General features: G+C 37.1%; 2 long non-coding RNA genes across 2 annotated transcripts; one reads left to right on the top strand and one right to left on the bottom strand.

Annotated features, from left to right (window-relative positions):
• Positions 1–335: 335 nt before the first annotated feature.
• Positions 336–1,505, bottom strand: LOC136674199 (uncharacterized). Its single transcript, XR_010796013.1, has 3 exons — positions 1,399–1,505; positions 983–1,100; positions 336–601 (listed from the first exon to the last, which is right to left on the bottom strand). It is a non-coding gene; the product is annotated as an uncharacterized lncRNA (long non-coding RNA).
• A 7,162-nt stretch (positions 1,506–8,667) lies between these two features.
• LOC136673200 (uncharacterized) lies at positions 8,668–11,330 on the top strand. Its single transcript, XR_010795901.1, has 3 exons — positions 8,668–8,973; positions 9,102–9,168; positions 11,263–11,330. It is a non-coding gene; the product is annotated as an uncharacterized lncRNA (long non-coding RNA).
• The last annotated feature ends 891 nt before the right edge of the window (positions 11,331–12,221 follow it).

The following is a 12,221-nucleotide window of genomic DNA, read 5'->3' as shown; positions in this document are numbered from 1 at the left end:
AGCTTCACTTCACTTCACTATCTCTCTGAGCCAATCAATTTATTTTAAGCCTGCAGACCTATATATAATTTTGAGTTGCCAATCCACTTACCAACATGTGTTTTGGGACCATGGGAGGAAACCAGATCACCCAGAGGAAACCCACAAGGACACAGAGAGAACATACCAAATACCTCACAAACAGACACCCGGAGCTTGACTCAAACCCACAACTTCCAGGTTCCCGGAGCTGTGTGACAGCAACACTTCCTGCTGTACCACTGTGTGTATGTCCACTCATGTGTATTTCCTCACGTTGGAAACATGAAATATTCACTTTCACAGTTTTAGTCATGCATTGCTTTATTTGTATCATTGGCATTAAACAAGTGTTAATAAAACTGAGTCAAAGTGATGGGTTAATAACAATAGCATGGCAAGTGAAGGATCTTAAAACGCATTAAAAAATTAAACAACCTTTGACAATAAAGGAGGGTATTGACTGTTTTTTTTATTCATGGTTCTTCGGTTACGTGGAGTCTGTTGCATGGAAATCAAGTTTGTCAGAAATTAACGAGGGTAGTTTTGAAAGCAGATCTTTTTCCCAGCCTCGGTTGTGACCCTGAAAGACACAGCGAGAACAGAGAGGATTAAAACTGATCTCATTTCATCTGCTGATGTACAGGTGATAATCGTAAACACTGTGAATCCAGTTTACAGACTCTGTTCCAGTTGGTGAATTCAGACACTCACTGCAGACACAGGTGTTCAAACACAGCATTTGATTAGGTACCTATGAGCCTCAGTCGACCAGCCTCAATGCCAAGCATGTGGTTTTAAAGATTTGTGGCATTATGCAGTGGAACTGTCAGAAAAATCCTTGTATATACAATTTTATCCACATTTTCAAAATGCCAACCCTTTTCTTATATTGCTTTAAAATATCACAATGAAAGATCCAGTTAAAATAGTGTGTGTGTGTGTGTGTGATGTAGACACTCACAGATAACCTGGCTTTGGGCAATTCCCATCTAATTTTTCAACTTTTATTATTTTATTGGCTGGAATGTTCATCGAGGCAAAGTTGAAACAGCACAAATCAGGATGACCAAGACTTTGTACTATGTAAAAGAAGCAAAAACATTTATTAGTTTGAGTTTTATTTACTGTAAAAAAGAAATGATAATCCTGATAATAAAAATATAGATTATTGACCAGAATTAGACTAGGATTAAACCAATTCTAAATGATATTCTAAAATCATGATTAAATATCATTTATCCATTATTATACAGCTGTAACTGCCTTCTAGGTAGAAACATACTGCTATGCCCATAGAATTATACAACAATGAACTATAATGTAATATTAACTACTGCCATTGTTAAACAACAGCATCAAAAATAACTGTAAACTCACCCTGCGCATCTGAGGAGATGGCTATGAGCACAATCAACCCCAGAGCCCAACACACACAGCTCAACTTCATCTTCATTTTCTCTGCAGGGGTCTAAACCTCTCACTGGCTCTCACTTATTTAAAGACGAGTGGTTTTGTGCCTCCTCCTCCTCCTGACTTCACCATATCTTCCTCTCGGAGCAGAGCAGAGAACAGGAACTCTAGTGTGAAGATCACCAAAGATAATATGTCTGATATATTTGATAGATACAGGACTGAGGGCCTTTAAAGCACTCAGTTTATTCTACAGGAACATTATTAAGATTCAAACGCTAAGTTCGGCACATTAATGTGTGACAGTGACATAACTGTTTTAGTATCAATTTACTGTAGCTGACTATTTAAAGACAGAACAGGTCAGAAACAAAGCAGAAACAAACAGGGGAGGGTTTTACACGGAAACCACATCATCTCAGCAGAACTAACACCCTGTGTTTGAGGTAATGAGAAGAATATTACACATGTATTTTTTAGTAACAACTAGAACTCGGACACTTCAACTTTAAATGCCATAATGTTATCAGTGTACTTCCAATCTGCCCTTTTCAGTATTGCCAAGCCCTTGAATGTGCAACAAGAGTAAGAGACCAGAATGCATGTAGTTTTTTTTCTGTTTAGTAATATAACAGTCATATTCCTCTTTTGCTTTTAGACAAACAACACACAGTTCTTTTCCTTTTGCTCTGTTTTTGTTGCAGCCGTATTCTGAAAAGTCACCTCTTGTTCTTAGAACAGTTGGTTTTCAGAGGTATGGACGAGCTGTACTGAAACCTTTCTGAAAAGTGTCTTTAAAGTGTTAAACATTATTGAAAATTAAAGAGGAACCCATATTTTTGCTGTTTTAGGCCCCTCTCAATTTTGGCCAATTCCAGTGTGGTGTTCACATTATGGAGATGGAGTGGAGAAGCATTAATTCAAAAGCCAAAGCAAAACAAACATGCAGCATTTCGAAAGCAAAGAGAGAAGAAAACAGCTGATAAAACAGGCTCGCAAAGGATGGTCAGTTTAATGCTTATTAAATGCAGATATATTTTGTATCTAAATGTGCATAAAGCTATTAAACACGATACATTTTCATCACAACCCAGCTGGCCACCAACGTCAAAAGACGTTGATATGTGGTTGAATGTTGGTCGTGACGTCGGATGACCAAAATTTTACGTCAGGGTAACGTCTAATACCGATGTTAAACTGACGTAAGAAACTGACGACATATGACACTGATATTTTGTTAGTTTTAAGTCATGATATTATGTAACCACAATCCAACGTCTAATAAACGTCATATCCTCATGTCAAATAGACGTAAATTACCAACATTTAGTTGAAAGGTATGGTGACCAAATCCCAACGTCTGATAAACGTCTGAATTTTAACGTCAGTTCAACCTGCCATTCTAACATCAATAGACGTTGATAATTTGTTGGTTTTAAGTAGTGATGTTATGCAACCAAAATCCAACATCTTCCAAACGTCACATCCTGATGTCAAATTGACGTAAATTACCAACATTAAGATGTAAGGTATGGTGACCAAATCCCAACGTCTGATAAACGTCTGGATTTTAACGTCAGTTCAACCTGCCATTCTAACATCAATAGACGTTGATAATTTGTTGGTTTTAAGTAGTGATGTTATGCAACCAAAATCCAACATCTTCCAAACGTCACATCCTGATGTCAAATTGACGTAAATTACCAACATTAAGCTGTAAGGTATGGTGACCAAATCCCAACGTCTGATAAACATCTGAATTTTAACGTCAGTTCAACCTGCCATTCTAACATCAATAGACGTTGATAATTTGTTGATTTTAAGTAGTGATGTTATGTACCCAAAATCCAACATCTTCCAAACATCACATCCTGATGTCAAATTGACGTAAATTATCAACATTAAGCTGTAAGGTATGGTGACCAAATTCCAACGTCTGATAAACGTCTGGATTTTAACGTCAGTTCAACCTGCCATTCTAACATCAATAGACGTTGATAATTTGTTGGTTTTAAGTAGTGATGTTATGTAACCAAAATCCAACATCTTCCAAACGTCACATCCTGATGTCAAATTGACGTAAATTACCAACATTAAGCTGTAAGGTATGGTGACCAAATCCCAACGTCTGATAAACGTCTGAATTTTAACGTCAGTTCAACCTGCCATTCTAACATCAATAGACGTTGATAATTTGTTGGTTTTAAGTAGTGATGTTATGTAACCAAAATCCAACATCTTCCAAACATCACATCCTGATGTCAAATTGACGTAAATTACCAACATTAAGCTGTAAGGTATGGTGACCAAATCCCAACGTCTGATAAACGTCTGGATTTTAACGTCAGTTCAACCTGCCATTCTAACATCAATAGACGTTGATAATTTGTTGGTTTTAAGTAGTGATGTTATGTAACCAAAATCCAACATCTTCCAAACGTCACATCCTGATGTCAAATTGACGTAAATTACCAACATTAAGCTGTAAGGTATGGTGACCAAATCCCAACGTCTGATAAACATCTGAATTTTAACGTCAGTTCAACCTGCCATTCTAACATCAATAGACGTTGATAATTTGTTGGTTTTAAGTAGTGATGTTATGCAACCAAAATCCAACATCTTCCAAACGTCACATCCTGATGTCAAATTTACATAAATTACCAACATTAAGCTGTAAAGTATGGTGACCAAATCCCAACGTCTGATAAACGTCTGAATTTTAACGTCAGTTCAACCTTCCATTTAACATCAATAGACGTTGATAATTTGTTGGTTTTAAGTAGTGATGTTATGTAACCAAAATCCAACATCTTCCAAACGTCACATCCTGATGTCAAATTGACGTAAATTACCAACATTAAGCTGTAAGGTACGGTGACCAAATCCCAACGTCTGGTAAACATCTGAATTTTAACGTCAGTTCAACTTGCCATTCTAACATCAATAGACGTTGATAATTTGTTGGTTTTAAGTAGTGATGTTATGTAACCAAAATCCAACATCTTCCAAACGTCACATCCTGATGTCCAATTGACCTAAATTACCAACATTAAGCTGTAAGGTACGGTGACCAAATCCCAACGTCTGATAAACGTCTGAATTTTAACATCAGTTCAACTTGCCATTCTAACATCAATAGACGTTGATAATTTGTTGGTTTTAAGTAGTGATGTTATGTAACCAAAATCCAACATCTTCCCAACGTCACATCCTGATGTCAAATTGACGTAAATTACCAACATTAAGTTGTAAGGTATGGTGACCAAATCCCAACATCTGATAAACGCCTGAAATTTAACGTCAGCTCAATGTGCCATTCTAACATCAATAGACGTTGATAATTTGTTGGTTTAAAGTTGTCCTATTATGTGACCAAAATCCAACATCTTCCAATCATCACATCCTGACGTCAAATTGATGTAAAATACCAACATTTAGTTGTAAGGTATGGTGACCAAGACCCAACATCTTGTAAACGTCAAACTTCTAATGTCAGATCAACCTGCCATTCTAACATCAATAGACATTGATAATTTGTGGGTTTTAATTTGTGCTGTTATGTAACCAAAATACAACATTTTCCAAACGTCACATCCTGATATCAAATTGATGTAAATTACCAACAATAAGCTGTAAGTTATGGAGACCAAATCCCAACGTTTGATAAACATCTGAATTTTAACGTTAGTTCAACCTGCCATTCTAACATCAATAGACGTTGAAAATTTGTTGGTTTTAATTTGTGATGTTATGTAACCAAAATCCAACATCTTCCAAACATCACATCCTGATGTCAAATTGACGTAAATTACCAACATTAAGCTGTAAGTTATGGAGACCAAATCCCAACGTTTGATAAACGTCTGAATTTTAACGTCAGTTCAACCTGCCATTCTAACATCAATAGACGTTGAAAATTTGTTGGGTGTAATTTGTGATGTTATGTAACCAAAATCCAACATCTTCCAAACGTCACATCCTGATGTCAAATTGACGTAAATTACCAACATTAAGTTGTAAGGTATGGTGACCAAATCTCAACGTCTGATAAACGTCTGAATTTTAACGTCAGTTCAATCTGCCATTCTAACATCAATAGACGTTGAAAATTTGTTGGTTTTAAGTAGTGATGTTATGTAACCAAAATCCAACATTTTCCAAACATCACATCCTGATGTCAAGTTGATATAAAAAAATGCCAACTTTAAGTTATAATATAGGGTGACCAAAACCCAACGCCTGGTAAACATTAGACTAATATCAATAGACATTGATATTTTGTTGGTTTTAGGTCGTGGGGTTTAGTACTTCAAATTTAACGTCATCTTGATGTAAAATACCTACATTTATTTGTTAGGTATTGGTAATAAAAACCCAGTGTATGATAAACATCATAATCTAAATGTCAACTCAATGTGACATTCTAACAATATTGGATATACTTAGTTGGTTTAAGATGCAACATTCATTCATTCATTTATTAAATGTAACTGCTTATCCACTTTAGGGTTGCAGTGGGTCCGGAGCCTACCTGGAATCAGTGGGGCACTTTTCCTTCACAGTGCGACACACACTCATTCACACACTTATACCTATGGACAGTTTTGAGTAGCCAACTGAGCTACCAACATGTGTTTTTGGACCATGGGAGTAAATTGGAACACCCGGAGAAAACCCACATGAACACAGGGAAAACACACCCAACTAATCACAGACAGTCATGCGGAGCAGGGTTCGAACCTACAGCTGCAGCACCCTAGATTTGTGTGACAGCAACACTACCTGTTGCAGTCCCAAGTTGAATTTTATAAAAAATTCCAAACATCATTCTGATACTCTACCATACTGAAATTAATTAATTAATTAATTCATTGTCTGTAACCGCTAATCCAGTTCAGGGTCGCAGTGGGTCCTGAGCCTACTCAGAATCACTGGGAGCAAGGCAGGAACACACCCTGGAGGGGTCGCCAGTCCTTCGCAGGGTGACACACACTCATACATTCACACCTATGGACACTTTTGAGTCACCAATCCACCTAACAACATGTGTTTTTGGACCTTGGAAGGAAACCTGAACACCTGGAGGAAACCCCCGTAGACACAGGAAAAACACACCAAACTACTCACAGTCACCTGCCGCTCCAGGACCCTAGAGCTGTGTGACAGCGACAGTACCTGCAGCACCATCGTGCTGCCCCAAGCTGCAATGTTAAGAAACCAAAATGCAGTGTGTTCAAAACATTATTCTAATGCCATATTGACATAACATAACAAAATTCAGTTGTGAGATACCATGACCAAAATGTAAAATTATAGAATAAGAAATCATTAAAATCATTTAAAATTAGTTTAAAGAGATCAAAAACTACTGAGATGTTCTTAAGTGGGCAATAATCTGAGCGGTCCAATGGTGGACCAGCAGTGGCCTACCATCAGTGGGTTACCAACATTTTCAAGCCATTTGATAGGTATATGCTTGCCGTCTTAAGAATACAAAACACACTATAAATAAATGCTGTATCGAGTTTGCTACTGTATTGTAATGTATTTTTGAATACAGTATTTTACTGTGTATTGTAATGTATCTTGGGTAACAGACTGGAAGCAGCAATGAAGCTAGCTTTACAGTATTTCACTGTATTGTGAGCTGGGGAGGCTGAGGACTGCAAATGGCATCTAAAGGTGAGTAACTTATTTACACCATTTATTTATCACTTATTTTATTGTTTTGACAACGTAAATATAGCTTAGTTCCAAAATTACATTCGTAATTACATTAGTTCCAAAATACCCCCCCCCCCCCCCCGGGCAATGGTACAATTTATTTTTGTAACGTCGGTTGTAGGCCTCACTACAAAACAAAACCAGGACAGGACAAGTGAATACTTTTCGTCCAAATAAAAAAAGAGAAAGAATTGTGTTTTTTCATTTCGTTACACCGCGACCCTGAAATGGACAAGCTTAAAAGATGATGATGATGATGATGATAATGATGATGATTTGCGTTAATATTGTTTTATTTTATTTAAATTATTTTGTTGAGGGTGGGGCGGTTAGCGAGTACGGGGCTAACGGTTCCCTGGGGGCGGGGTGACGAGAACAGAGACGGAGAGAAAGAGACAAAACGTATTCAGAGGCTGCAAGCGTCATCGTACTTTAGGGATTTTGGAACAAAAGTAATGAGTAAATGTATGTTTTAATCATACAGCTCTAAACGTTTCCAACCACATTGTCTTGGTGCTGCTTTTTAGCAAGATAGATGGTGCTAATTATGGTAGCCGCGAACATTTAACCAGATAACTCCTGTGGAATGTGCACACTTGTTTGCTCCCAAAAAATGTTAATGTTTTATCGTCGCAGATATCGTCAACTGGCGTTTCCCCCCCTCAAATTAGTCCGTTGGAGGGGATTGAAGCCGGAGATATCACCAGTTTTGTGACGGCTTACAAGCAGGAGGCTGAGGGAAAGGTAGGAGAGAAGAGGCGGGAAGAAAACAAAGAGGGTTCTGCTCCATTGAAACAGGCTGCCGGTGAAAGGACGGGTCAGTCGTAGCATTATTTATTTATATTTAGCGTAGTAGAGACCACCAGGTAGAGAACGATAATTTGACTGTACAAACAATTGTAAACTCAAAGTCCAGTTTTGGGCTTCTTGCGGGTACTATTCGAGTTTTAGCTAGCAGAGTAATGCTTTTTAAAGAAGAGAACGGAGGGAAATATAAACATAGAGATGGACAGGGATTCTGGTCATTGATATTGGTCAGTTTGGTAAAATTAGCTACGTTCATTATAACAGAGAGTTGTAAACGTAGATGTTGTAGACATTGTAAACATGTAATGTTAGCTACAGACAAACTCCATTCCAGATTATTAGCTAATATATATTTGGAGTGTCAGGTGTGAATGAGGTGCAAGATGGGGGGAGTGAAATAGATTTTACTTTGTGCTGTGTTGAGAATTATAGACTACTGTATTTTGCTGCAGAATTTTGAGCTCCATTCTACGGAGCCCCTAAAGGGATTGGGGGAAAAAATTAAAAAAAGACTATTGTATTTGCGAGGTAACGCAATTGTGTTTGCGAAGGAACGCCAAAGCCTTTTTTGCCCCAGTCCCTTTAGGGGCTCCGTAACAAAGACAATTGTGTATCATAAAACATTTGCAAAGGAGCGCAATGTATTTGCGAGGGAATGCAATAATGTTTGCAAGGGAACACAAAATCAATAGTCTTTTTTAATTTTTCCCCCAGTCCCTTTAGGGGCTCCATACCATTCCAAATCTGATTTCAGACTCCCATTTTTGTTATTTAGTTTATATAGAGTGTACATTTTAATTGTTTATCAGAGTTTAAGAGTATTGCATTTAAAGTGTCTAAATACTAAATGTTGGCTACCAGTTCTGTGATCACAAATGTAGTGTGTTGGTTTTTGTAATGCATATGAAATGACATCTTATTTCTCTGTACTATATGTTTTAAATGTGGAGAGTCTCGTCGTGCCATGACTTTCAGGAAGTTGGCTGCATTTAAGGCTCACATTTACAGGTATCATTAAAACAGGAAAACTGAAACTAGACCTAGGCTATATCATATAGGTTTTAATTTGACATGTCATTGAAAACTGCAATGGTAAATGTTGAAGACTTAAAATAATTTATATTCTCATCATTTAGGCAAGTGCCACAGTTGCTGATTTTGAAACCCTTAACCTGCTTGTGAGTCCTCTGATTTTTATTCTGGGTATGTATATATAATTGCAAGATACTCCAGAATGACAAAAGTTTAACATTTGAATTAATTACAGTGGAATTTTTGACCAATGCAAGATATTTGCTGACAGTGGAAGGACAAGTGACCTATGTTTGCTCAAGCCTCCATTAATTTCTGGAAAGGCAGCCCTATTCACCTTGTACTAAAAATTCAATTTCCAATATCGACAGGAAATTTCTTTCTTTCTCTCTCTCTACTTGTTTACTTCCTTCTCTGAATTAAACTAGCCTCTATTTAATGTTATCTTACCTGTAATTAAAAGTATTATTATATATAAAAACCTTGAAATATGATAACTTTACTGATGCAGAAACCCCATGTATGAAAATGGATTAAAAAATTCTAAAATTATCTGAAGGTAATTGCTTTTTAATATTTTGACCCGTTTCTGTTGGATAATTCTTTATGAAATTATTATGAAGGGCAGTTACTGTTTACTGTCATTCATTCATCTGTTGCAACCATTTAATTCTAATCAGGGTCATTTGTGGGAATCATTTGATGCAGTTGAAATTTGTGCTTTTGATATGTGAAATTAAAGGTCAAATACAGGATTTTCTGATTACTATGATACATTGAAATATTGCATAGCATATCAGTATACATGGCTTTTAGATCAGGTATCAAATTGAAATTGCAGTACTTTTGGGAAAAAAATGGTTTTGTTGAGTTCGTATTAATATCTATCCTCAGTCTTCACTACAAAAAGTGTGAGCAAGCGACAACTAGGGCTGGGCGATATGACCAAAAATTCATATCTCGATATGCCTAAAAGAAATGGAGATATATGATACGATATGACATTATGAAAGCCATAACAAAATACAATGTCAAAGTATTAGTGTTTATTTTTAGCACCAAATAGGACATGCTGCATTATCTAACTGTAATTATTAATGTAATTCACCCTTTACCTCACTCATTTGCTCTGATTACTTGCAGAAAAATAAAAATAAACATAGCACAAAAAGTAAGAAAATTTGTGTCTGGTTGATTATTTCTTTGTTGTAACAGTACTTCAATAAACCTTATACCATTACTGTTAATTTCTCTTTTAAATGGTGCTACATTTGTAAGAAACATGCTTTTGTGAGATGAGCAGTAGAGCTGAGTATGTGGATTGCGACAGTGAAAAATTTGTCAAATACTCACTGCCAGTGCCAAACAGCTTATTTTGTGTGATGGTGTGATGTGGCGTCTCTTTCACTTGAAAAATGAGGCTTATCGTCATTGCAAGCAATCTTAATGCAGAAAAAGATATTGAGATGAAATTCTACAACCAGTGGCAATCCCATATCTCCACAGTCTGGGACCAAACTCTAACCTCCAAAATGACAACACTTGCCCCCACAGAGCGGTGTTTATCAGAGACTACCTCCAGAATTTGGTAGTGGAGAGGATGGAATGGCCTGCTAGCTCCTGACCTCAACCCCAATGAACACTTGTGGGATCAGCTTGGGCGTGCTGTTCATGCCACAGTGACCAACACAACCATATGTGTGACCAGCAGTGTGTAACCAGGATGGTGACCATCATGAAGAGAAAGTCCTGGGCTGTTTTGGCTGTTTATGGTTCTTCCACACGCTACTGAAGCTCCTATTTGTTAAAAGAATACATTGTTAAATTGCCATTATGTCTTGTTTCTTCAAACTTCAGTCAGCCAGTCACAACTCACCAAACGAGTCAATGGCAGAATAAACTCTTTGGCATTGGCAGAGAGGATTGGGCTAATGTTTCATTGGCACAACCCACATACTCATTTCTACTGCTCATCCCACAAATGCATGTTCCTTATAAATGTGGCACCATTTCAAAGGGAAATTAACATGATTCCAACAGTATAAGATTTATTGCCAAGAAACATTGTTACAACAAAGATATAATCTACCAAACAAAAATATCCTTATTTTTGTGCTATGTTTAGTTTTAAAAAATATCTTGCCCATGATGTCATCTGATCTTCCCCTTACTGTATCCTCTTGTGTACAAAATTTTTATTGCAACGTTTTTGTACTTTTATTTCCACATGCTATGTTACTAACTGTGGATTTTTTATTTTTATAGACGCCTCATTGGTAAAAATTCCCAGGGGTGGTAAACGTAGAGAGCAACCAAGAAGTCCTCGACCATGCATCTGTGTGTATCCTTGCTTTAAAGAAACTGATGGACTTTGAATTAAATTTTATTTACAAACCGGATTCCAAAAAAGTTGGGCCACTAAACAAATTGTGAATAAAAACTGAATGCAATGATGTGGAGATGGCAAATGTCAATATTTTATTTTTAATAGAACACAGATGACAGATCAAAAAGTTTAATCTGAGTAAATGTAACATTTAAAAAAAATATATGTTCATTCAAAATTTCACAGTGTCAACAAATCCCAACAAAGTTGGGACAAGTAGCAATAAGTGGCAAAAAGGAGGAAATTGAGCATATAACGAACAGCTGGAAGACCAATTAACAATACTTAGGTCAATTGACAACCTGATTGGGTATAAAAAGAGCTTCTCATGGTGTCAGTGTCTCTCTGAAGCCAAGATGGTAAGAGGATCACCAATTCCACCATTGTTGCGCAGAAAGATGTTTGCTGTGCAGCGATACCAGAATGGTGTTACCCAGTGTAAAAAAGCAAAGATTTTTAAGTTATCATCAACCGTGCATAACATCATCAAAAGATTCAGAGAATCTGGAACAATTGCTGTGCATAAGGGTCAAGGCCGTAAAACTCTACTAGATGCTTGTGATCTCCGGGCCCTTAAACATCACTGCACCTTGAACAGGAATGCCACTGTCAAGGAAATAAAAGAATGGGCTCAGAAATACTTCCAGAGAGCATTGTCAGTGAACACAATCCACCGTGCCATCCGCCGTTGCCAGCTGAAACTCTACAGTGCAAAGAGGAAGCCATTTCTAAGCAAGCTCCACAAGCTCAGACATTTGCACTGGGCCAGGGGTCTTTTAAAATGGAGTGTGGCAAAATGGAAGACTGTTCTGTGGTCAGATGAGTCACGATTTGAAGT

This window comes from Hoplias malabaricus, chromosome 17, assembly GCF_029633855.1.
Source record: "Hoplias malabaricus isolate fHopMal1 chromosome 17, fHopMal1.hap1, whole genome shotgun sequence".
Taxonomy (NCBI): Eukaryota; Metazoa; Chordata; class Actinopteri; order Characiformes; family Erythrinidae; genus Hoplias; species Hoplias malabaricus.
This window is presented reverse-complemented; position numbering and strand designations above follow the sequence as displayed.